Source organism: Humulus lupulus, chromosome 7 (genome assembly GCF_963169125.1).
Source record: "Humulus lupulus chromosome 7, drHumLupu1.1, whole genome shotgun sequence".
NCBI classification, from domain to species: Eukaryota; Viridiplantae; Streptophyta; class Magnoliopsida; order Rosales; family Cannabaceae; genus Humulus; species Humulus lupulus.
Window position 1 is genome coordinate 168,399,728 of NC_084799.1, and position 26,779 is coordinate 168,426,506.

General features: G+C 37.6%; 1 long non-coding RNA gene across 1 annotated transcript; it reads right to left on the minus strand.

The window, feature by feature from the left end:
* Positions 1–968: 968 nt before the first annotated feature.
* LOC133789996 (uncharacterized) lies at positions 969–25,604 on the minus strand. Its single transcript, XR_009873837.1, has 3 exons — positions 25,398–25,604; positions 1,435–1,488; positions 969–1,248 (listed from the first exon to the last, which is right to left on the minus strand). It is a non-coding gene; the product is annotated as an uncharacterized LOC133789996 (long non-coding RNA).
* Positions 25,605–26,779: the final 1,175 nt, after the last annotated feature.

Genomic DNA, 26,779 nt, shown 5'->3' on the forward strand with positions numbered 1-26,779 from the left:
AATTTGAGTTAGTCCAATTTGTATTAACTTAGTGGATGTAGGTGTAGCTACACTCTTCTTAAGCTTCACTTAGTGGTTTGCATATTAATTTTATTTTTGTTAATAATCAATTGTTGACAATTATAAAGCTAAAAGTACTAGTAGACTATTCCCATAAAAATGATTACTTTAACAAATTTATAAGCGTTTTATCCATGCTTTGTAGGGCCTTGGGGTCAAAAAATAATATGATTCCATTGAAAATAAGAATGTTTTTTTATATAATACAGTCAAAATATTAAAATGTTTCTATAATACTACTCATAATGAATATTCACATCGATGATAAAGAAGTAGCATAAAAGCCCAAATATATCATAATAAATCTAATATCATGATGTGGCATTACACTTGGTGTACTTGGACTGATGCATATTTTTTCTACACTTAATATAAAATAATTTACATTAGCAATTCAATAATTGAAAGCCTATATATGTAAAAGATCGTCAAACCATGTATATTGGAGAAACCGAAAAAATGTTAATTTATAAACATGAACAATAAGCTTTGTTTCATGGGAACCATTGTAACTATATTTTTATCAATCAATTCTTTAAGATCAGAAACAAATACAGAAAAATAGGACAATAATTAAAAAGAAAAAATTGATATTATCCAACTTATTATATCATTCCTCTACCTTGAAATATCATCATTCTGTTTTTTAATTTAACTTTTCATTTCCATTCTTTTTTTCAAATTGAGCAAAACTCTCTTTCTCTCTATATATATACATACATGTATATAAATGTCATGTTCGAAATTATTGAAACAAATTAAGCAAGTGAAAACTAGTGGTAGTCACTTGTCACCTGGTTTTGTTGGTTTCATGATTATTACATTAAGAATGTGAAGTGATTTTGTGTCAAAATATGTGGTTTTGTTGGTTTCATAATTTTTTTCAATAAACTATAATGAACATAAAATAGAATGATTAAAAGCTCAAAATGTTTGATTTTCCATTGTTGTTGTCTTTATTAATAAGGAAGATACATATATATAAATATATAGAATTATTGTCTTTATTAATAAAGAAGATATATATAGAGAGAAGCTAGAAATTAGTCAAATTATTTACCAACAAAAAAGTGACCATGTGAGAATCTCTGTACAAATGTGACCTCAAAAACTTCATTGTCTTTCTCTATCATTGTTGGAAAAGTAATTTATGAATATGGACTCCACTTCGCTCATTAGTATAACAACCTTATTAAAAACAACAAAACCATATAATCTAATCAGTATTTGTAATCTCTATAAATTAGAAAACTATATTAAAACTCATATATTAAAACATGATTGGTCAACGAAGACCTGGTCTATGAAAAACAAACAAAGCCAGAGAAAACACATCCATATATAAAGATATATATATATTGAGAGTAAACATACCTATAACAATAAGGATTTTAGAAGCACTTATGTCTTCAAATCATAAATCAATACCTACAAAACCCACAAAAAATTAGAAAGAGCACACATATTTATATATATAAATATTCAGAATGTATTGAAACCAAAGCAAATGTAACTCGGCATTTTTCTTATTTTAAGATATAAATCAATTTATGTATCTTTTTAAAGTTATTATAGTATACTTAATATGTTTAAAGGCCCTAATACATGAGTGTGATTGCTTGGCATGATAGACCACATATCAAACCAATCCATAAGCCCTGTACCCAAACAGAAATAGTGAATGCTGGACTCATTCATCACACTATAAATATATATATATGCACTTGATTCATTATATTACCAATAACAGAAATAAACAAGCAAAAATACAATTAATAATATATAAATATATGTTTACTCAAGCAGAAATAGAGATAACTGGACTCATTCATCACACTATAAATATATCAATTAGTCTTATAGTATTTCAGGGGAACAAATTGAAAAGCCTAATCAAGTATGCGAATTTTAAAAGAAGCTTAACATTGAAGAATCCACTGTGGCTAAGAAAAAATGACTAATCATTAGAAAGAAAGAAAAAATAAATTTAATTGTTAAATCTTGCTGGTTGGTATCTCTTGGCACCTGCTTTATTTTCATCTTTAATGACTTTGTTTGAATTGATTGGCCAAAGGGTATATTATACCATATACCTCTCCCATCCATGGAATTCAATTCTCATTTTTCTCTCCTGAGATATGGTAACTTAATAGTAAAAAAAGAACAAACATAAAAAGGAATACTGCAAAGTAAAAGCATATTGGCATCATTGTGATGTTAGTAAAGTAATATGTGTTAATATATATCTATGACTTTCAGCAACTTCAATCATACTTTAATGGGAAAACTTAATTTTTTTTTGTCTTGTTTTGGCTAATCAATGGCCAAACCATGTTTGTCTTCTGTCATAAGTTCTTTTGAACATGCTTAAAAAGCTTGGCCTTTTTTCTCACCTTTGAATATGATTTTACAACAAAAGCCATCCATGCACATAAAACGGTTTCAGCCTTAAAGGACTTTAAACAGTTCATATATATATATATATTAGTTTGAAAGACTGCTGAGCTATCAATAAGGTTAGCATAATAGGAAAAAGGTTGATAGTTTCAGGTCAAGAAGGCTTAAAGTTTTTAAGAGAACAAAAGAAAAAAAAATCAGAACTTTTGCATGTCCAAATATATGCACATATACATTTATATATATATATATGTGTGTGTGTATACACGTGCGTGCATGTATGTATTACGTCTGTAATAGAAACTTAGAACCATAAAAATCGTTGCATCCAAAGCATATAAGAAACTCCATAAAAATGAAAGAGTTCCAAGCGAGCAGTGGAGACCTGAGATTCCCTTTAAAAGCTTGTGTGTTAATAACCTTGTGATGACCCTGAAATTACAACTGCAAATAATGTGATTGTCTTGTCTAACCATTGTTAAACTCGGACAAAAAACAAGATTTTATTAAGAGAACAACATCAAATTCAAATTCAATGGATAAAAGTTGGATCCATCTTAACAGGTTAGTAAACAAAAACATATAGTTTATTTTGGGTATAAGTTTAAGTTTCAGTGCTTGATTATTGAAGTATGCTCTAAAATTGTAGAGCAACAGTGGAATATGAGCAAAAAGCTAGGGAGTTTGTGAAGATAGTCATGACGAATATCGGATTTCCAGCCAAGATTCTTTGTCCATGCAACAAATGTCACAATCTAAGACATCAACTTTCTGACGAAGTTGTCGAACACTTAGTTTTGTGGGGCATGGACCAATCTTACAAAACATGGTTTCATCATGGGGAAGATCTAGTTCAAAGCATCACGACAAACACAAGTTATTTCATCCTAATAATACGATGCTTACAATACAAGAAGCAGTTGGTTCCACAGTTGCATGGCCTTCTAAAAAAGTTATTCCAAAAGAGGTACATTTTCATACTAAAAAAGAACCAATGTCTTATAATTTAGTGTTTGGTTTCTTTGTTTGCTTTGGTGTAGTTGTGAATTCATTATTTTGTATGTGGTGTTTTCTCTTGGATATAATTTCCATAGCATTTTTCTTGAAGTAATTTGTGATGCTAGATAATAGCAATAAAATATTTCTTTGTTTATATTGCAGATGTGACAAGCGAAATAGAAAATGATACTTAATTTTGAAGGCTTTGTGTTGGGCAGTTGTAGAATATTTTGTGCTGAAAGTAGTAACTTTTCAATATGTTGAATATTTAAGACTACTTGAATACTTTAAGAACATTTTGTTGTTGATGACAGTATTGAATGTTTTAAACTAATTTGTGAACTGTTAATATAATGTTGAATGCTTTTACTATTTGTTATTTGAAAATCAAGTTCATTTGATGATGCTAGTATATATTAGAAAGCTACTTTTAATTATATAAAAAAATTAAAATATATTAAAATAAATTAGTGTTGTATAAATGAATATATAATGAGAATTTAAACTTATCTAAATATTAAAATAATACGAAAAATGTGTTGTAATATCTATTACAATAACACTTTTTATAAGTAAAGAATTTTGTTATGCAAACTTCATTATATAACACAAATAATGTGTTATACTAAAGTGTAGTATAACACAAAAAATGTGTTATACTAAAGTGTAGTATAACACAAATTTATAAGTATTGAAATGTGTTATATAATTGACTATAAATAATATAATTAAACACTTATCTATTTATTAAAATAACACAGAAAGTGTGTTATCGTTGACAGTATAATAACACATTTGTATAACAATGATAAAGTGTTATGTAAAGTACCCTGACCTACGATAACATAGTCGGTCTTACCACATCAAAAAGTGTTGTGGTATGTTTAAAAGCATTTTTTCTTGTAGTGTTTTCTCCCTCTCACTCTCTCCTTGATGAATTGTGAAGCTAAGGGTCTAAAATATGCATAAACAAAGCTTAGGTTGAAGGGAAATTGAAGGAAAGGGAAGGCTGGAATTGCTGAAGGAAGTTGGGGTCTTGGAAGGGAAACCAGAGGGAACTTCAGCTGGGAATTCTGGGAGTCTAAATTCAAGAATTGGAGGATTGAAGCTAAGGATTAGCTGCCATGGAGGTAAGGTTTCAGGCCTTTGAGTTTGCTGAGTTTTAGTTGAGTTCGATTTCTGAATTTGGGTTTTGGGATGGAGTTTTAAGGACTTAAGCTTGGGAATCTGAGGAGTTAAAGCTTGGAATAGTATTGGAGGAAACCTAGGGTCGAATTCCTCTCTAAGGTAAGGATTTCTTTAATGTTCTGAAAAGTTTTCTAGTTTTTAGTCAAGGTTCTTGAGCTTCAAAGCTCAAATTTTGATTTTTGTGTTTAGTGCGGTTTTTAGCTAAGTTTTGATGTTATTGTGTTGTTTTGGATGAGCTATAGTTATTTATGTGGTTAATTTTGGGTTTGGAGGTCTTGAGGGATGGATTTTTGGAGCTTTGGCTCGGGAAAATTCGAAGAGCAAACCCAGAAATTTGCAAGCCGGGTTGCAGCACTGTAGCGTTAGGTGGGGAGCGCTACAGCACTAGGTTGTATTTTTTGGGGGTTTTGGGTTTCTGTTTATAGCACTGTAGCACCCACCTTGTAGCGGTGTAGCGCTCCTCAGCCTCCTGAAATTTGTTTTTGGGTATTTTCTTAGGGTTTTTGCTTGGGGGCTTGAGGGACGGGTTCACCACCTCGTTTGGTGGAACTAGGGGTGCCGAGAGCACGAGTTTGGTCCTAGGATTGTCCTTTGGAATTCAAACTCATTGAGGTATCATTTATAGATTGTGACTAGGTGTATGCCAAGGCTCGGAGTGGGATCGTGCTCAAGGACCGTTCGTAATAACTAAAGCACTCATAATTAAAGGTAAGGAAACTGTACCCAGTTGTGTGATTATGTTGGGACTAAGATTTCCCTATATTTGTATGAAATGTTGTATGGTGGTATTATGCCATGTGAACATGAAATAAACGGCCTAAGAGTGCCGGAATTAATATTGGCGCACAAGGACACGGCTCGTCCACTGGTAGCTGAGGTTAATAATATAATCACTGAGCTCGGCCTAAGTGAGCCAGAGTTAGTGGGTTAAATAGAAGGTGCGACCTAAGGGTGTCGACCCTGGATATTATATGATATGTTTATTGATGTTAATCTGATGATTATGGCATGTGTATTACCTGGATGGTTAATTATTGGTTTTTTGACTGATATCACTGATTATGTGAACGATGTGGTCTATTGAGTGTTTTATTAATGATCTGTGAATTATCTGATTGATTATGCTATGCATTATAGTTTTCTTGCTGGGCCTCGGCTCACGGGTGCTACTTAGTTCATGTAAAGGCAAGGGTTTGATGGTTCAACCATGAGTTGGAGAGCTCTGGAGGCGAGGTGTACATTGTCATCTGCTCGACCATCATGGTCGAGGGTTTGTACAGGGACGGAAACCTAAATTGCATATTTTGCCATTAGAGTGGCCTTGTTTATTTTTAACTTCTGGAATTTTTGTAAATATGTCCTTTAAACCCTATTTTAGGATCCCATGTACTAAACAATTATTTTAATAAAAATTATCTATTTATGACTAGGATCACATTTTCATTTGAAAGACTTGATTAACGAGTCCTGCACTATTTTAAACACACAGTGTAACGGCTTTGGTTATCCAGGGAATTACAATTTTGATAAGCTCTAATTAATGAACCAATAATGGAGGACATAACTACATATATTGATTATATAAATGGACTACTAGAGAAAACTCTGTAAATATACTTCTATAAATACTTAAAGTGCAATTCCATATTTATAGTGGAGTAATCATGAAATTAATGAATAATATTATTAGATTAAAGAGTTTAATTAATAATCTGGTTTATTGGAGCTTTGTATTATAGGTCTATGGTCCCCAGATCACCTCTGTCCTACACTGTCAAGGGTAAGGATGTCAAAAGAAAGATTTGTTAAGAGAATGAACTAAATTAAATTGCAAAGGAATTAATTTTCGAGGGCAAAGAAATAATTATTTGATAATTATGGGTAATTTATTAATTTTGAATGAATTAATTATTTAAGTATATAGTTTTTATTTTGAAAAACTATAGGATAAAATAAATATTAATCTTGTTTTGATTAATATAAAGAGAGAAAATAATAATTATCTTATTTATAATATGATATTTATTTATTTAATATAAAGCTAATATTTTAAGATAAAGCTAATTTTGAATTAACTGATATTTATGTTGGAATAAATATCTTGTCCTAAAAGTTGATTAAATAAACAAATGAGAAAATTAGGGCAACCCTAATAGGGTTGGGCGACATACATTGTACATTACAGTGTGTGGTGCCTAGTATCAGGGGCTTTATCCCTGAGATTTGAATTTTGCATTTCAAATAAATTTGTTTAATCAGTTATTTAATTATTCTTTTTAAATATAATTTTAATAGATAATTAAATGAAAATATCTAATAAGTTTCAATTTGAATTATATTTTAATTAAATAAAGATTATTTAATTAGATTAAATATCTTTATAAATCTGATATACATGATATTTAGAAAAGTATGTATAATCAGACTCTCTCTAAAGTGATAGTTTTCTTTAAACCCGAAAACTATTCAAAACCTTTTCTCTATCAAAACTCTATAGATCTCATGTGTTGAGTACATCTAGGGAGTCACATAAATCAACATTTTGAATCGTACGTGCCCACACACGTCCTTGTGTGTTTGAGGATTGGTCTGGAAGATCGGGGTGTGATATCTCATAACACTAGATAGGAAAATTGTTGATTTATACAATAAGAAGCAAGGACACTTGATAGGCTACAAGAGGTAATCCCTAATCCATTTGTATGTGATTTGATATTTATATATGTATATGATCCGGGCTAGTATTAATATTTATTAAAATGGGTCCATATATTCCGCTTCGTACCTTTGATTTGATCATTTATTACCAACAATTGGTACCAATGCAGTCTATATATATATTAAATACTATGTGGGTTTCTTGCATTTGTTATATGTATGTTGATATATATGTATATTGAATGGGCGGATATGTTCTCTGAATGTATGGTTAAATGATGGATTGTTAATTATATAGTGCTATTGGGTTAGGAATTTTATTATTTTTCTAGATCTTGTGTAAGTCATAAAGGGCATAGGATTTTTTGTCATTTTATTTCTTGAAATTTAAATTGAAAAATTTGTACACAAAGAAAAACAAGAGGACCCAAGCCACAAACCATGGCGCATGGCCCGAGCCTCCTGTAGTCGCACGCACCAACCCCATGGTTGCCTCACTCACGCGCGGACCCAGGCCTCGAGCTCCCAGCTCTCACACACATCACCCACGCTCCCCAGCCCCTGTTCCCGCGCCCACACACCCCGCCGCCCATCCCGAGCCCTTGGCTCTTTGTGTTGCCGGCCCTAGGGCACCATATTGGTGCCCAAAACCTTAAATCCTAGAGTTGTTATAAAAAATCTTTTATTTAATTAATTTTTAAATTATTTGAATTTAAATGTTTAATTGTCTTATTTTACTTTATTAGAAAAATAAAATATATTTTAGTTGGTTAAGATATTTTAATATCTTAATTTTAAATAATTATTTGAATTTGATTCTTTAATTATTTAAATTCAACTAAATTAAAAAGATGACAAAAATAGTTATTTAATTAAAAGTTGGTTTTAATTAAATAAATTAATTAGAAAATTTGTTTCTAATTAATAAGTTGGCCAAAGTTCCTAAAGATTAGCAAGAAAGCCTAAAGGAGAGGAGGAGCATTCCTGGAGAGTCTTGAAAGCTACATAGGCTTAGATTGTAATTTTATTTCTAATTTTTTCAAAGGGTTGTAAATCTTAGAAATACCCATTAGTACTCGGTTCATCATTTATTGTTTATTTATTGTATTTATTTAAATAAATGTTCATTGATGTTTGATTGATAACATGATCATGCATTAGTCAATTACATGTCTGTTGACCCAGATTTTGGCCAACTGACACGGAGTCAAAATACGCTTGACGTGGAAGGATACGTTGAAATAAATGTAATGACGAAAATAATAAGAACACAAGATTTTAGAGTGGTTCGGCCCCAGGATCTGGTAATAACCTACGTCCACTTAGATTGTTATTGATATAAGATCAAAAGGAGTGATCAAAGAACTAGGGTTCAATGAGTTTCACCAACCTCTAAAGAACAAGACAATATCTCAAATAGAATCCCTCTAGTCTCAAATAATTCCAAAGCCAAAAGTCTCTTCCTTGAGCAATCTTTCTCTATTTATAAGCTCAAGGGGGATTACATTAATTTGTTACAGATATTCTTTCCTAAATAATCGGATACTCAGGAGATTGTGGGAGTCAATTTTGGGATTTACAAAGATCTTTATAGAAACATCATGAAGCATGCGGAACCTGCGACCATACTGGTCGCAGGTAAAGTTCGGCTGCCTACTGCTTATAATTTTTCTTCTGGTTGATATCCTAGCAGAGTTCCTCCAAGTGTCAGCCACGTGTCCGGGAATCACTTGCCACGTCATCCATGCCAGTTTTTTGGATAACATTTGCCCCCCAAGTTTATTTATTACGAGAAATAAATAAACTTTTGAGGAAGCAACCCTTCGGTGACCCTGCCGTACCTGTCAGAACCCTTCGTGCGTTCTTGGAAGAAGCAACCTACTCTTGTCTAATCACAGCTTTTCGCTTCCCTAGTAATATTTCGACGGCTATCTCGTTTCCCCATACTTTGAAAAAGGGAAGCTGATGATTACTCCCTTTTAATGCCATAGACAAAAATATATATATATAGCATCTCCGAAGTTCTCCTTTTCTTTTTACGCACGACATTACTCTTTCAAGAAACCCTAAAACCAGAGATTCCATTTTCTTCTGGAGACCGTCCTTCTGCATTTTCAAGACTCAGCCCGAGAGTTCCCTAATCTCTGAAAACTCTTACCAACCTCCACGATCTTCTTCCTGGTAAGTCTCGAAACCTTTATGTTTCATATTTTTGTAGTGCATGTTTCTGTATGTTGACTGTTGAGTTCATCTATTTCTGGGTTGAGATGCTTGTCGGTAGAATGTCTTGTGGGTGAAAAAAGTTACGAGTTAGTTTGATAGTCGAGATCATACTTTTTAGGATGTAAAACCGAAGTAAAAGTTCGATTTTTATGCCAGTCGAAAAAATAGGTTTTTTCCCGCCCTAAGAGGAGTTGAAAAAGCTTTTACAAAAAACTATTTGCTTTCACCTTTTGATCTGTTTCTCAAACTGTTCGCGTGGAAAATTTTAGCCTTTTGTTAGAATGCTGCTGTATAAAAGCTTAACTTTTATACTCGACCAACGTTATTCTAAAAATTTTCAAAAATTCTTTATCCTCACCTCCCCATTCTTCTGTTTGCAGACTTTAATGCCAGATTTGTGGGGAGGTGAACGACCCATCGACGACGATCTTCTTGCCCAGCTGCTCGAAGGCGAAGAACAACCGATCGACAGAGTTCACGAAATCCCATTTTCACGATGTTCTTCTAGACCTCGTCCATCACCTCCTGAAATGGCTTGTTCTAAATCTTTAGGCAAGAAAAGACCTGACTCCGAAGATAGCCCAAACTCTCCTGCCCAGCCTGATTCTCAGGCTAGGGTTCCCTCGATCAGTGGTCGAGAAAATGCCACCCCAGACCCTAGTATCCAAGTCAGGGCCCACCCTCGTCATCAAAACCTTCCTAATGTCGAGTGGTATCTCTCCCCGACCAGCCAAGTGACTCCTCGGATGCTTGCCAACTACTGTAGGAAGTATCCTCTTACAGGGGTTAATCTCAAAATTCCAGCTGCAGACCAAAGGGCTAACCTTCCCGGAGGTGTATACAGTGCTTGGTCTAGATATCATATAGAGGCGGGGGCTATCCTCTATCTACATCCTTTTTATTAGGGGGTGGCCAACTATTTTGGTGTCTCCCCTTTTCAAATTACTCCGAACGGATATAGAATGCTGGCCGCACTCTATATCCTGTAAAAACTTAAAAAATGGCCAGAACCTACCCCTCATGAGGTCAATTTCCTTTTCGACCTCAAGTCCAACCCTCAACAGTATGGGATGGGCTTCTTCCATCTTTGTCACCAGGAGACGAGCCAGACGTTCCTGAGTGAGACCACGCACATATCCAACGTGGGGCAGTACAGTAAGGAGTACTTCCTCACGCCGGACATGACCACCAACAATCTGGCCTTCGCTCGAGGAGGTAAGTGCTGCTTTTACTGGTCGATACTTTTTATCAGCGAATTTTCCTTCATTTTTCTTAAAGTACACTTTGCCTTTCAGGACCATGACCACGTCCGACCCCAACACCAGACATGGTGTTGAGGTCCACCGCATTGGCCAGGATGATAGACGCAGAAAAAAGCATTAAGTCCCTTGTCACTGATGAAAATCTGAGGCTATCCGGCCTCCTGGCTCCTCGCCATGAAACAAAAGGACCTGTGGTAGCAGATGCCACGGCCAAGGGGGATCCCGAGCAGCAACCCCCAGCATCCCCTCCTCGAAGGAGGCCGACGGGGGTTACAATCAGGGAACCCACGGGAAATCCTTCCGCAGAAAGGCCTTCTACACCCTAAGGCAAGGGGAAACAAAAGGCAACAGAGTTTGTTGTGGACTTGGGTGAATCCTCCGATGAAAACGGTGTTGTTATTTCGCTTTTAAATAGTTTGTCAATTCCCTGTCACTTGTTTGACGGGGAGGGCTACTTTACGTATACTCCAAATCTAGGGCCAGACTTCTTCGTGCCAGATAGTGAGTGTGTGACTAATAGAGTCAATAGTATAGCGACCAGTAGTTGTAGCTCGGGTATTAAACTTTGCGACCTCTTTTCTGTTTTATCAAGAGTTTTTATCCGCCTTTATCTTATCATTTGCATATGTTTATTTGTACGCAGATATGGCCGCTCCCAACGTCTTCAATTTGTAGTAGACTGAGGAGGAGGTAGAAGTCCCTCTGGTTCGGCAAAAGACGTCCAGGAGGCACAACGGCGAATCAAGCCAAGGACCTCCTGCCAAGAAGGGTCGAACAGAAGATCCTTCCAAGGACGTGCCAACTGGGCAAGCTTCTGCCCAGCCTTCGGTTCCTGTTGAGAAGGAAACCCCGCCTGTTATGACGAATCCTCCACCTGCAGCCGCTAAAGAACAATCCCAACCGACCGAAGCTCCTGGGGCCAAACTTTCAAACCGCACCTTGCGAGCAGCCAAGGACCGCCTTGCACACATCATGAGGTATGACCGCTGCAAGGATGCGATGGCTAAGGCAGAGAATATGGGGGTCGACCAAATTCTGAATAGGGCCCTAAACGAAATTGCCAGTGTAAGCATTTCTTATCTCTTTGGCTTTCGTCTTTTCTTCCTTGCAACAGACTCTAACTTTATCCTTTGTCCACAGGCCTTGCTGACTGCAACTGCTGCTCGTACCCGTGCCCAAGCTACCATCGACCAGGCTCGGGCAAAGTCCATTGAGAGGTACCAGGTGAAAGCTGCTGAGGAGCTTCAGGCTGCAGAAGCCAGGCATGTTGGGGAGTTGGAGGTGGTCACCCAGCAGAAGGATGCTGCGGTGGCAAAGCTGGCGGAGGCTGAAGCTTCCAAGGCAGCCTTGAGGAAGCAGAGGGATGAGTACCAGAATTCCAGCCGAGTCCAATATCGTGAATGCAAGAGACTCAAAGAGGAGCTTCTTGCCAAGGACAAGGCCATAGCTGTTCTTGAGAGCCAAATAGAGCAGCTGAAGCTTACCAATTCCAAAGATCTGGAAAGGTACAAGAATGCGACGCTTCGGTGTTTTTACGATTTCTGGAAACACAACCGGGGTGCCAACTTTGACTACCTTCCAGAAGATGCCAGGAATGATGAGCTGGCCCGCTGCACTACTCGATTGGTTGAAGAAGAGGAAAGAGCAAGGATCCCTGCTTCCCCAAGCATCGCTGGCGCAGAGGAAGGAGGAGCTGTTGAGGATACGACCAATCAAAATGTTGATAAAGACCCTCCTGCTCCTAATGCTTCTTAAACTTTTTTATTTTTTCTTTCTTTAATTACACGACCCACGGGTCGTGATGTAAAGACTATATTTTTTAAATTTGCTGCATGGGCAGCAAACTTTCCTTTTATTTGAACAATTACATCCAAGCGGTGATGCTTGTGGTGTAAAAGACTGCATTATAATGTCATAATATTTTCATTTACTATAACATTTGTCCGTATGACCGAACTTAACATAGTACTTTGGTTTGATTTAACAAAATATAAATTTTGAAAAATACTCTAAGTACCTTAGTATGCTTTCACTTATTTTGTTCATGTGTTTACATACCTTTTGGTATGCTTTGCTATCGATGTACCTTATATGCCCCCCAAGTGATCGAGGAGCTTTAGGTCCTTGGTCACTTGCATTGACCACGACCTGTTCAAACATTTCTGCTCGGTAGGAAACGTAACACTTATAATACAGCAAAACAACACACGTAATGAACAAATATTTGTAAATATAAATTCACAAAGGTTGGCAAGAATGACTAGCTGCGCACAGTCCCTTATAATCTCATATTAAAAATGGACTAAACATGTCTTTACGAGTGATCCTAAAAAAGGATCTTACATTTATAAGCGATTAGCCATACAACTTGGCTAACCCTTTTCTCAAAACTTGTAAAAAGTAAAATTTTATACAAGCCAGTCCTTTAAAAATGACTATTTACTAATAATACTTGCACAGGTGTTTTCCATTCCAATAGCGTGGAACGAGATCTCCGTTTAGGCGTGCAAGTTTGTAGGTGCCCGGGAGAAGGACTTCTTCAATCTGGTAAGGTCCTTCCCAATTGGGTCCAAGTACTCAAGCAGTGGGGTCGCGGGTGTTCAAGAAAACTCGTCGTAGCACCAAGTCACCGACGTTGAATTTCCTTTCTTTTATTTTCGAGTTAAAGTACCGGGCGACCTTTTGCTGGTACGCAGCAACTCGGAGCTGGGCTTTCTCTCGTATTTCGTCAATTGAGTCTAGGGACTCCATCATTAGTTGGCTATTCTGGCCCTGGTCGTATGTGATACGTCGATGTGAGGGGGGATCTAACTCGACAGGTAACATGGCTTCATATCCATAGGCTAAGGAAACGGGGTATGACCTGTCGCTGTTCGGTGAGAAGTTCTATATGACTAGAGGACTTCAGGCAGCTGTTATGGCCATGCTCCCTTGGCGTCTTCAAGCCTTTTCTTCAGGGTGTCCTTAAGCGTTTTATTTACTACTTCGACCTGTCCGTTTGCTTGTGGATGCACAACTGAAGAAAAGCTTTTGATAATCTCGTGCCTTTCGCAGAAGTCGGTGAATAAGTCACTGTCAAATTGGGTTCCGTTGTCTGAAACAATCTTTCACAGCAAACCATAGCGACAAACAATGTTCTTGATGACAAAGTCAAGAACTTTCTTGGTCGTTATGGTAGCGAGTGGTTCAACTTCGACCCATTTGGTGAAGTAGTCGACTGCCACAACTGCGTACTTCACTCCGCCCTTTCCTGTTGGCAGGGATCCAATCAAGTCTATCCCACATACTGCAAAAGGCCACGGACTCTGCATCTGTTTCAACTCGTTTAGGGCTGCTCGTGGAATTTTTGAAAACCTTTGACATTTATCACATTTTCGTACAAACTCCATCGAATCTTCGTTCATGGTCGGCCAGAAATAACCTTGCCTTAGAATCTTTTTTGCCAAACTTTGCCCCCCAGCGTGATCCCCGTAGAGGCCTTCATGTACCTCTTTCATGAGCTCCTTAGCTTTTTCTGGTGTAATGCACCTGAGTAGTGGCATGGAGTATCATCTTTGGTACAGAACACCATCGACCAGTATGTACCTAGCAGCCTTCCTTTGTAGGGTTCTGGCCTTGTTTCTATCTGTTGGTAGTGCACCATTTGTTAGATACTCCAAGTAAGGCATCATCCATGTGTCTTCTACCTGGATTTCCATACTGGTTCCAATTGCTTGTATGCTTGGCTCACTCAATCTTTCTACTGGCACAATGTTCAAAGTGTCAGCATCTTTCGCGCTCGCGAGTTTGGCTAAGGCATCTGCATTCGAATTCTGATCCCGCGGTATTTGTTGGAGGGTATACTTCGTGAACTGGGCTAGCAGGTCTTTGGTTTTATTCAAGTAGGCCACCATCTTTAGGCCTCGTGCTTGATATTCCCCAAGAACTTGATTCACTACCAGCTGTGAATCACTGTAAATATCAAGCGTCTTTATGCTCATGTCTTTCGCCATTCTCCACCCAGCGAGGAGTGCTTCATATTCAGCTTCATTATCTGACGCGGTGAAGTCGAACCTAATGGCGCAGTGAAATCGATGCCCCTCTAGCGTTATCAATATCACACCCGCTCTTGCGTGAGATTCGTTGGATGACCCATCTGTGAATAACTTCCACGAAGGAGCTTAATCTTGAGGCTCAGGCGCACTAGGCTGTTCGCACTGTTCGCTGTCTGGGAGTTCGGTGAAATCTGCAACAAGATCAGCCAAGACTTGTCCCTTTACTGCTGCTCGCGGTGAATACGTGACATCGAACTGCCCTAGTTCGACTGCCCATTTTAATAGGCGCCCAGCCGCTTCTGGTTTTTGGAGGACTTTCCGAAGGGGTTGGTCAGTTAAAACCGTGATGGAGTGGGCTTGAAAGTAAGGACGTAGCTTCCTTGAGGTCAAGATTAAACAGTATGCTAACCTTTCGATGGGTGGATATCTCAGTTCTGCCCCGATCAGCCTCTTGCTTACATAGTAAACCGCTTTTTGTACGCCTTCTTCCACTCGTACTAGTACCGCACTAGCAGCAACTTCAGTGATCGCCAGGTAAATGAACAAAGTTTCCCCTTCGATTGGCTTTGATAAAATGGGAGGCTGTGCCATACGGGCCTTCAAGGCCTGAAAAGCTTGCTCGCAGTCTCCTGTCCATTCGAATTTCTTATTTCCCCTAAGTAGATTGAAAAAAGGGACGCATTTGTCTGTTGATTTTGAAATAAATCTACTTAGGGCTGCAATCCTCTCGGTTAAACTTTGTACATCTTTGATCTTTTCTGGCGATTTCATGTCGATCAGGGCTTTTATCTTGTCGGGGTTGGCCTCGATTCCTCTTGAATTTACAATGAACCCCAAAAACTTCCCTGATCCAACTCCGAAGGAACATTTGAGAGGATTTAGTTTCTTCTGGTACTTGTTCAATACATCAAAACATTCTTGTAAATCCCTTACATGTCATTCTGCCTTGTTAGACTTTACCAGCATGTCGTCCACGTATACCTCCATGTTTATCCCGATCAATTCTTTAAACATGTTAACTAACCGCTGGTAAGTCGCACCTGTGTTTTTCAGTCCGAAGGGCATTACTTTATAACAGTACAAGCCCGTATCGGTCCGAAAGCTGGTGTGATCATCGTCAGGGGGATGCATGCTAATCTGATTGTAGCCTGAATATGCATCCATGAAGGAGAGGATTTCGTGTCCTACAGTAGCATCGACCAACTGGTCGATTCTTGGGAGTGGGAAGTAGTCCTTTGGGCAGGCTTTATTGAGGTTTGTAAAGTCTACACAGGTTCGCCATTTTCCATTAGGCTTGGGAACCAGCACTGGATTGGAGACCCACGATGGATAAAACGCCATCCTGATGAACCTATTCTCCTTTAACCTCTCAACTTCTTCTTTTAAGGCTCTCGATCGATCTTTATCGAGCAGCCTTCTTTTTTGTTGCACGGGCGGATAAGTCTTGTTTATGTTCAGGACATGGCTGATTACAGTAGGGTCTATCCCAGTCATGTCTTTGTGCGACTAGGCAAAGACTTCCTGGTTCTTCTTCAGAAACTCCACCAGTACATGCTTCGTTGTTTGTTCCAGGTTTTTCCCGACCTTCACGACTCTGGTCGGGTCTTTTTCGTCAAGTTGGACCTCTTCCAGGTCCTCGACGAGTCCTACGTTTTCTTCAAAATCCCCAAAGCGAGGATCTAAATCTCTATCCTCACTTTGGGCAACACCCTATTTGGTGACTTCATCACCGGATTGGGCTTGTGCATCAATTTCCATCTGCAACCTATCTGGGGGAGTGCTCTTTGACGTTCCCTTTTTCGCCTTTGTGGCGAAGGCGTTGTAGCACTCTCTGGCTTCCCTCTGGTTTCCCAACACGCGTCCTACCCCTGCGTCTGTCAGGAATTTCATGGCTAAGTGCCACATAGAGGTGACGGCCCGTAGATCAACCAGTATAGGCCTTCCAATGACGGCATTGTACGCCGAAGGACAATCAACTACTATAAAAGTAGCAAGTAATGTCCTGGTAGTAGGCGCTGTACCTGCTGTCACCGGTAGTCTGATTGACCTTGCAGGGGCGAGTCCCTCGCCAGAGAAGTCGTATATTGTTTGGTTGCAGGGCTCCAGGTCCTTAATGGACAAATTCTTGCGTTCCAGCGAAGACTTAGACAGGATATTCACCAAACTTCCTGTATCGACCAGCACTCTCTTCACCATCATGTTGGCCATTTGGATATCCACGACCAGCGGATCGGAATGTGGGAATCGGACATGATGGGCATCGCTATCAGAGAAGGTTATCTCGCCTTCCTCTGACCGAGCCTTCTTCGGCGCGCGGTCATCCACAGTTATCATCTCGATGTCCTAGTCGTGGCGCAGAGTTCGAGCATATCATTCCCTGGACTTTCCGCCGTTTCCCGCGAGGTGCGGGCCTACACAGATGGTTAACAATGTGTCAGTCACGGGGGCAGGCTGCAAAGGTGGCGAGCGTTGGCGTGTGGGCGCTTGCTCGTTGCCACCCGGAGCTTCTCGTTGGGAATTTCCCGAGGCCCGTACATATCTTCTCAGGTGTCCTTGTCTGATAAGGAACTCGATCTCATCCTTCAACTGGTTGCATTCATTTGTGTCATGTCCGTAGTCGTTATGATAACGACAGAACTTGGTAGTGTCTCTTCTTGAAATATCCTTCCGAATGGGGGCAGGCTTCTTATAAGGCACACTGGAACTCGTGGCCTAATAAACCTCTCCCCGAGACTCAACTAGGGCAGTATAGTTAGTGAACCGAGGTTCATAACGGTTACCCTTTGCTCGTTTGTTGTCAGAGGTGGAAGGCTCATTGTGTGGCCGTTTTCCACCATTCTTGCCATTACTGTTGCCGTTACCGTTGCCGTTGCCGTTAGGCTTAAACCCATTGGCGGCTTTGGCGGGCTCGTCAGCCTTCTTATCCTTGCCTGGAGGATTTGCATCATCGGCAATGGCATCTTCGAGCTTGATGTAACAATCAGCCCGGTCCAAGAATTCCTGGGTAGTTCTAACCCCCTCTTTTCGGAGGCTTTTCCAGAGAGGGGTGCGACGCCTAACCCCTGCGGTTATGGCCATCATTTTGCCTTTGTCCCCCACTGTTTTTGCTCCAGCTGCTGCTCGCATAAAGCGCTGGATGTAATCCTTCAGTGGTTCTCCATCCTGCTATCGTATTTCAACCAGCTGGTTTGCCTCGGTCGGATGCACTCGACCTGCATAGAACTGTCCGTAAAAATCCTTTACGAACATCTCCCAGGAAACTATGCTTGTAGGAGGGAATTTGAACTGTGCGGCATCAGAAAGTGTTGCAGGGAAGATCCTGCACCGAGCATCTTCGGACACTTTCTGAATGTCCATTTGTATCTCAAACTCATTGACGTGAGATACCGGGTCACCGTACCCATCAAAGTTCGGAAGCGTAGGCATTTTAAACTTGCTAGGAGTCTCTGCCATATCTATCCTCTGGACGAAAGGAGTACCTTTCCTCCTATCGTGGTCGATGTAAGATGTTCTTCCCCCGACCAGTTGTTGCACCGCCTGGCTGAGGGCATCTATCTGGGCCTACACAACGATAGGAATCGATGTGGCCTCTGTTGCTGGGGCGATGTTCTCGCCATGTTGCTCATGGCGATCATTGAGCACATCTCTCAAATCTTCGTCTCTTCTCTGCTACTCGCTAGCTCCGAGCCGGTTGAAGACGTTATTTTGCCTGGGTTGCCCCCCAGCGTCCCGTCTTCCGGGTTGGTCATCTTGAGGTGGCTGATTCCTGTTTCCACCTCTTTCGTCATTCCTCCGACCGGCATTTCCTCTGCCTGAATCGGCTTCATCATAACCATTGCCATCTCTGAATCGTGATTGGCTCTGACAGGATCGACTGTTCCCTCGATTTCCTTCCTGGGCTGAAACATCCCGAGCGTTAGAGGGTGGCCTGCGTTGGTCTTTAGGTCCCCGTGCATTATCATGCCGTGGGGGACCTCGGACCGCAGAGCCTAACTTTGAGTTCCTCCTGTTACCAGGAGGATGCTGTCCTCTGTTCGGAAGGTTCAGCTCGTCGCCCCTATGGCGTCTAGGACTGCAAGGCTGATGCTCGGTCCTATTCTACCTCTGATGCGGAATGGAGGTTGTGCCTCAGGGTCCAGTGGGACATCGTCATGGGGAACTTGAGGCTGTTCGGGCCTTTGCGGACTTGAGGGTTGGATAGGTGGGCTAGGATTAGGACCCCTTTGTGTTGGTCCATTTGTAGGTTGATTAGGCTGCGAGGCAGGTGCAACCTAATTCCTAGCCAATTGCAAGGCTGCCTCGAGGGCTGCCATGGCCTCGCTCTGGCGACGGTCCATCTCCGCCTGCCTTTCACTCAGCTCCACGCGCTGCCGTTCAATTTCTTGTTGCTGCCGCGCCATGATTTCGGCAGCACTTTCCTGACTGGCCCTCAGACTGACCAGCTCTTCGTGCAGCGCCCCTAGAGTGCTCTTCAGCATTGCGTCATCCATTTCCTCCTCATCAAATTCCAAATGTGGCTCATCCTCAGCCACGTTGGGAGGAGGAGGCGGGTTAGATGGTGCAGCGCCGGCCGCCTGTCCAGTTTTCCTGGTAGTTTTCGCCATTGGTTTTCTCAACTGTGATATATCAAGCTCTCAATGAAAGCACCAGAATGTTGACCCAGATTTTGGCCAACTGACACGGAGTCAAAATACGCTTGACGTGGAAGGATACGTTGAAATAAATGTAATGACAAAACTAATAAGAACACAAGATTTTAGAGTGGTTCGGCCCCAGGATCTGGTAATAACCTACGTCCACTTAGATTGTTATTGATATAAGATCAAAATGAGTGATCAAAGAACTAGGGTTCAATGAGTTTCACCAACCTCTGAAGAACAAGACAATATCTCAAATAGAATCCCTCTAGTCTCAAATAATTCCAAAGCCAAAAGTCCCTTCCTTGACTATCTTTCTCTATTTATAGGCTCAAGGGGGATTACATGAATTTGTTACAGATATTCTTTCATAAATAATCGGATACTCAAGAGATTGTGGGAGTCAATTTCGGGATTTACAAAGATCTTTATAGAAACATCATGAAGCATGCGGAACCTGCGACCATACTGGTCGCAGGTAAAGTTCGGCTACCTACTGCTTATAATTTGTCTTCTGGTCAATATCCTAGCAGAGTTCCTCCAAGTGTCAGCCACGTGTCCGGGAATCACTTGCCACGTCATCCATGCCAGTTTTTTGGATAACAATGTCATTCATGAAACCCCACACATTTTCTCATTAATCATACATTTTTTAGAAACATGATTATCTAGGATTGTCCTATTTGTTTATATGAATTTTTTTTGGTGTAATCAATTGTATGTAAACAACTAAGTATTAAATTAGTTAAAACTTAGTACATCACACCATCATAAAGGCAATAGTTTTTTATAGGACTTTAAGATAACCAACTTTATGAAGAAAAAAAAGTGTTTTAGTAAAGTTAGATGAATGTAATGAGTAATTATTTAGATCATATTTATTATAGAAACTGGCTCTTTTATAATTATGTTTTTCGTAATTAATTACATTCATAGGATTATTAATAAACTAGTAATTAATTTGGACTTAATTAATTAGTTTAATAAAACACATTTAATCTAAAATATTAAGTGGGAGAAGGTGAACATCTCAATGTGACCTATGGTCTCCATTATTAGTACAACACCGTGAGATGTGAAGAGAGCCTCGAGGCGGCTTTGTTTCCATCCCCCTAAGGAAGGTTTCTAGATATATCAATACCAAGGTTGACTTCTTATGAAGATAGGAGGAAGTGATGTATTTTAAGCTTGACCTACCCTAAGGCGACACTCTCTAAGTTAAGTCATGAAATCTGAAATAATGGGTTACACTTACAAAGATGTAATTAAGCTTTTGTGGTAAATAATTGCATCTTGACCAAACCAGTGGTACTTTATATTTGAAAGAGAAAATAAAAAGTTATTTTAAGTTTTAAATTATAAAGATAAGATTGTTTTATAAGCTATCTGAATTTAACTTGACCGACCCTAAGGCGACAATTTATTTGTTGGGTAGTTTTATCATAGAAAAGTAAATGTTAATTTATGTGTTTTAATTGTTGCATTTATGCATTGTGTTTACTTTTCAAAACATTGATATATTTTTTTTCAAATGATAATATTATTGTTTTATAAATTTCAATAATGTCGAACAGTGGCAATCCAATAACCGCTTTACTATCACTTGAAAAACTTAATGGTTATAATTTTATAAGATGGAAATCAAACTAAATCTTATGTTAATCTGTTAGAAACATAAATTTGTCATGACTGAAGAATTTCCTAAAGAGCCCGCTGCCACTGCCCCAAAGAATGTTTGGGACGAGTATGATGTCTGGATTCAATCCAATAATAAGGCAAAGTGTTACATGCTTGTGAGCATGAATGATGTTCTAAGAACAAAGCATGAAACTATGAAAACTGCATTTGAGATAATGGATTCTCTGCAAACCATGTTTGGGTAGCAATCTGATCAAAGTAGACATGAGGCTATTACAACCTACATGACTACTAAGATGAAGAAAGGTGTTTCTGTACGTGAACATGTTTTGCACATGATTAATGTGATGCATAAAGTCGAAATACATGGGGCCATCATTGATGAGCGTACACAAGTAAGCATTATACTGGAATCACTCACTCCTACCTTTTCTGCATTCATCACCAACTATATTATGAATAAGTTGGAATTCAACATGACCCAGCTGTTCAATGAACTACAGACATTTGAGTCTCTTAACAAATCCACTACTAAAGAGATTGAAGCAAATGTGGTAGAGGAGAAATCTTCAAACTCTGAGGAGAAATCCAAGAAGAGAAAGAAGAACAATAATAAGGACAATGGAAATGGCAAAAAGTCCAATAAAGGAAAGAAGGCACCAAAAGCCAATGATAACTAAATTGACAACAACTCCGAGAAGAAAGAACCAAAAGGAAAATGTTTCCACTGTAGAGTTGAAGGTCACTGGAAGAGAAACTGCAAGAAGTATCTCTCTGAGCTGAAAAAAGAAATGTAAATATGATTTACTTGTACTTGAATCTTGTGTAGTGGAAGACGATATGTCATCCTGGGTTTTAGATTCAGGAGCCACTAACCATGTTTATTCTTCCATGCAGTTACTTGAGTCATCAAGGGAGCTGACAGATGGTGAGGTGACCATGCAAGTTGGAAGTGGAGTGCTCGTTTCAGCAAGAGCAAAGGGAACAATCTATTTAATTTTTGGGAACAATTATTTAGTTTTGACCAATGTTTATTTTATTCCTGGATTTTCTAGAAACTTAGGTTGCGTTTGGTAAATTTTTTTGTTTTAAAATGTTTTAAACTCAAAAATAAAAATATATTTTGGTTTTATGGTTTTTTATTTTTATAAAATAAAAATGTGTTTGGTAACAAATTTTGTTTTTTGTTTTTAAAAAATAAAATTAAAAATGTGTTTGGTAATTTTTATTTTTATTTTTTGTTTAAAAAATAAAAAATATATTTGGTACACATATTTTTATTTTTTATTTTCTAAACTCTACGGAAACAAGCATTCCATAGCTCCATGATAGAAAAACAGGGAATCTCAGTTTCCGTATGTTCATTTAGCAACATGCATTGCTCCATTTCAAATGTCATAAAAAAAAATTTGAAAATAAAAAGTTGAAACAAAATCTCATAAATTTTAACTGAATGTAATACATCAAAGAGTCAAAATCATATTCAAAAATTTCAATAATCATGTTTATGTATACTGAAACCTATAAAATACACTAATCACATATTAAATGAAAAAAAAAAAATTGATGCCAACACCACTAGGGGTGAGCATCGGTCGGTTTAGGCGGTTTTTTCACAAAAAAAAATCCAGAATTCGGTTTTCGGTTCGGATTGGTGCAATCCAAAAACCGACCGAACCAAACCAGTTTAAAAAAAAACCGACCGTTTTGGACCACGGTTTGGTCGGTTAAACCGACCAAACCGAATTGATTTTTTTTTTTTTTTTTAATTTTTTTTTGAAAGTTTTAGTGAAAAAATTAAAAATTTTGGATTGTTATAATCCATTTTTGTGTGTTTTTAAAACATAAATATATAGAACATAATTACATTTACAAGTACCCTAAGTTTTTTTTTATTTTTATTAAAATTTTTAATAATTAGAAATTATATAATATTATATTATTATTTTATTGTGTTCGGTCGGTTTCGGTTTTTTTGGTCGGTTTACCCAAAATTTCCAAACCGACCGAACAGTGGCGGTTTGCACCGTCGGCGGTTTTTTCGGTTTTCGGTTTAAACGGTTTCAATTTTTTCAGTGTTCGGTAGGTCGGTGTACACGGTTTTTTCGGTTTTTCGGATTTTATGCTCAGCCCTAAACACCACAACCACCTAGCCTTCACCGCCTATAAGTAGCTGATTCATGCCTTGTTCATAAAACACAAATTGCTTCAATGTGTCTTCTTCCAAAATTTGACTTTGCTAAAAAAAAAAAGTAGTTCATAAAAGAAGTCCTGAAAAAGAAAAAAAAAGTAGTTCGAATACAAGACTACGCCATACAAGAACTATTTTTTTCCCATTTTCTTATCTCCAAACTTTTCAAAGTAGCCTAAGTAGAATAAAGTTAGACATAACCATGGTTAGTGCACAACTTGATCTATAGAGTGCAACAAGCCTATATACACTTAATATAGTTTATAAGAGAATGAGAAAGACATAATAGAATAAATACACCAATTTCTTGATATATAAAAAATTCATAATAGATCTCTCTCACTCAAGTAGATATAGAGTTCAACCTATATCATATGTATTGATTGCTAGAGTCAATAACTTAGATTTCCTTACCAATCACCCTATACAGACATAACCAATATGAATACATGGTTTATCTTTTCTAGATCAATCACTACCAAGTTAAGCATATACGGAAAGTAATAAACGGGCAAAAAAGAGATATCATTGCAAGCTTGCAACAAAAAAATATGCCATCAATACATCAAAAGTCAAAAAAACTTCAGCCACATTTACCATAATAATTAAGCATGAAACGAAGAATAAAGCCAGCAAAAATGTAAACAAAATATAAACTTATGCAAAACCAAATCTATATTAAATTTATAAGAAAAATATTGAACTCAAATATGTGATAAATTTATCAATTCAACTTCTGAGTGGCTATACTAAGACCATTCATGTATATATATAATAAATTTTTTCAAAGCGAACTATTATACATGTTACACATATAATTATCAAGCTCCTATTTTACTTTGGATATAGGGATTCCAAACAACAAATTACTCATGTTTAGAGTTTCCTTTTGAAAAAATCTGATGTACGTCTGCAACCACTTCAATCTTACTAGCACATATTCTCTTATTGACATTGAAACCAACATCTTTTCAAGGCAGATTATACTAGATTGTCAAAGCTTTATGAACTCCATTAGTGTATTCAATTTAGTCAATCCATGAAGTACACTAATTATTCACAAGCAGTACATACATCTTCAACTAAAAAACAATCCACAAATTATTCATAAATCATAATTTATCTAATAATATAACAAGCATTTGCATATTTATATATAAATATATATCGATATATTTTTAAGTAAAACATCAGGGCGCAAATTATGAATTGTTCAAGAATTTACACAAAACAAGATAACACTAGCACCAGCAGCACATGACATCTAAAGAAAATAAAGACAAAAAAAGATGGTACAACACAAAAAAGAAACAAATTTTAAACATATTGCCCCGATATTGAAGAACTGTTTGGATAATATACTTAATGGAGCTGATGATGAATCCATCAAGAGGGTTGTCTGAGATATCTAAAGTATAAGAAAATGGCAGAAACATCAGCAAATGATCTCATAATTGTGCCTGTTTCTAAATCCAGCCAAATAAATAAAGATAAAGATAAAGAAAGAAAGTTGCAGTTCTTCAAGTTTGATATGCCATTGCAGCTTGCTTTATATAAGCCTACTTGTATACATTCTAGTGTGGATGCTCTGAGTTTTTCTCCTCAATTAGTCTAAGTTCATCATTCCAAATAATACATGCATATTCAACTGTTTAAAACGACCAGGACTGCAAAAAATAACATTGCACCATAGGACCACAAAATCACCATGCATATTAAAGAACTGATTAATACATTATAAAATACCTAACAAAGATATGAATGTTTTCTTTAACCTCCAAAAGAAATTTAATAGTTTGGAAATAAGTGTCATATAAAATGAGTACAATCTAATTCCTTACATTTCAAAATAATAAGGATATTTTAAGAAAACACATATCCTTCTAGCATGTAAAGTTTTTAGAAACGTTTCTATAGTATTAGAGATCCCTCTAGCACCATATATCTCCTAGAGTCAAACTCCACAATCTGGACCGCAACAGGGCTTAATAAATCAAAAATCAGAAACACAAAATAAAAAATAACAAATAAAATTTAATGAATTAAAAATAAAAAATTAGATAACACACAAACATATAATCACAAATATGAAAGACAAATCTGACCTCACCATTGCTACAAGCTTGTCACCATAGATGTCGAAGCCCATAAACCCAACCCCGTCACAGTCGAAGTCGAAGCCCATCGATATTGATAGAGAAAAAGAGTTAGAGAAAGAGAAATAGCGAAGGAGAAGAAGAGAGGCTCAACACATGAGGAACAAAGGAAGCCATCCTCGGAGAGAACCCTAGTTGTGATTGCGTGAAGAAGAAAAATAAAATGAAAACTTTTTAAAAAATATTTGAAAGTTAAAAAATATTGTTTTCAAAATTTAATAAATTTTAATTAAAACTTTTTTAAAAATAAAATGAAATTAGATTATCGAACAGATTTTTCTCTTTTATTTTTATATTTTTAATTATTTAAAAAACAATTACCGAAGCCCTTAGTTTCTTTATCTATGTTGCATAAATATTTTTTTGATATTTCTTTTAGTAATAATGCGATTGTTATTTCAAAGAATGGTTTCAAAATATGTCAAGCAGAACATAATAACGGACTGTATATGCTCAAACCAAATGAACGAACGCTCAATAATTCAGAATGATTTAAAGTAACAAAACCACAAGGGAACAAAAGACAAAAAGTTTCAAACGATGATGACACATATCTTTGACATCTTATACTTAGTCATATAGGTCTGGATAGGATAAGCTGGTTAACAAAAGATGAACTTTTGAGAGAACTAAGAGTTGGAACTCTTCCGGTTTATGAATCTTGTCTAGAAGGTAAAATGACCAAACGTCATTTCTCAGCAAAAGGCAATAGAGCCAAAGAACCTTTGGAGCTTGTACACATTGATGTATGTGGTCCAATCAATGTACAAGAAGGAGGTGGGTATGAGTATTTTGTCACTTTTATTGACGATTACTCAAGATATGGTCATACTTACCTAACGCTTAGGAAATCTGAAACCTTTGGTAAGTTTCATGAATTCAAAGTCGAGGCTGAGAAGTAGTTAGGTAAGACTCTAAAGACACTCGATCTGATCAAGGTGGAGAATATTTGGATTTAGAATTCAAATATTTCTTGTTGGAGCATGGTATTCTATCTCAACTCACAACACTAGGAATGCCACAGCAAAATGGTGTTTCTGAAAGAAGAAACAAGACCTTGTTAGACATGGTTAGATCTATGTTAAGCTACTCTTCACTTCCTCTCTCATTCTGGGGATATGCACTTCAAACAAAAACGTACATTTTGAATGTAGTCCCATCTAAGACCATTAGCAAAACACCACTGGAACTGTGGAATGGAAAAAAACCTAGTTTGTACCATTTCCGCATTTGGAGTTGTCCTTATCATGTTCTTAGACCTAAATCAGGGAAACTTGAATCAAGGTTGGAAGTGTGCATTTTTGTTGGCTACGCTCCAGAATAAATAGGTTGTTAT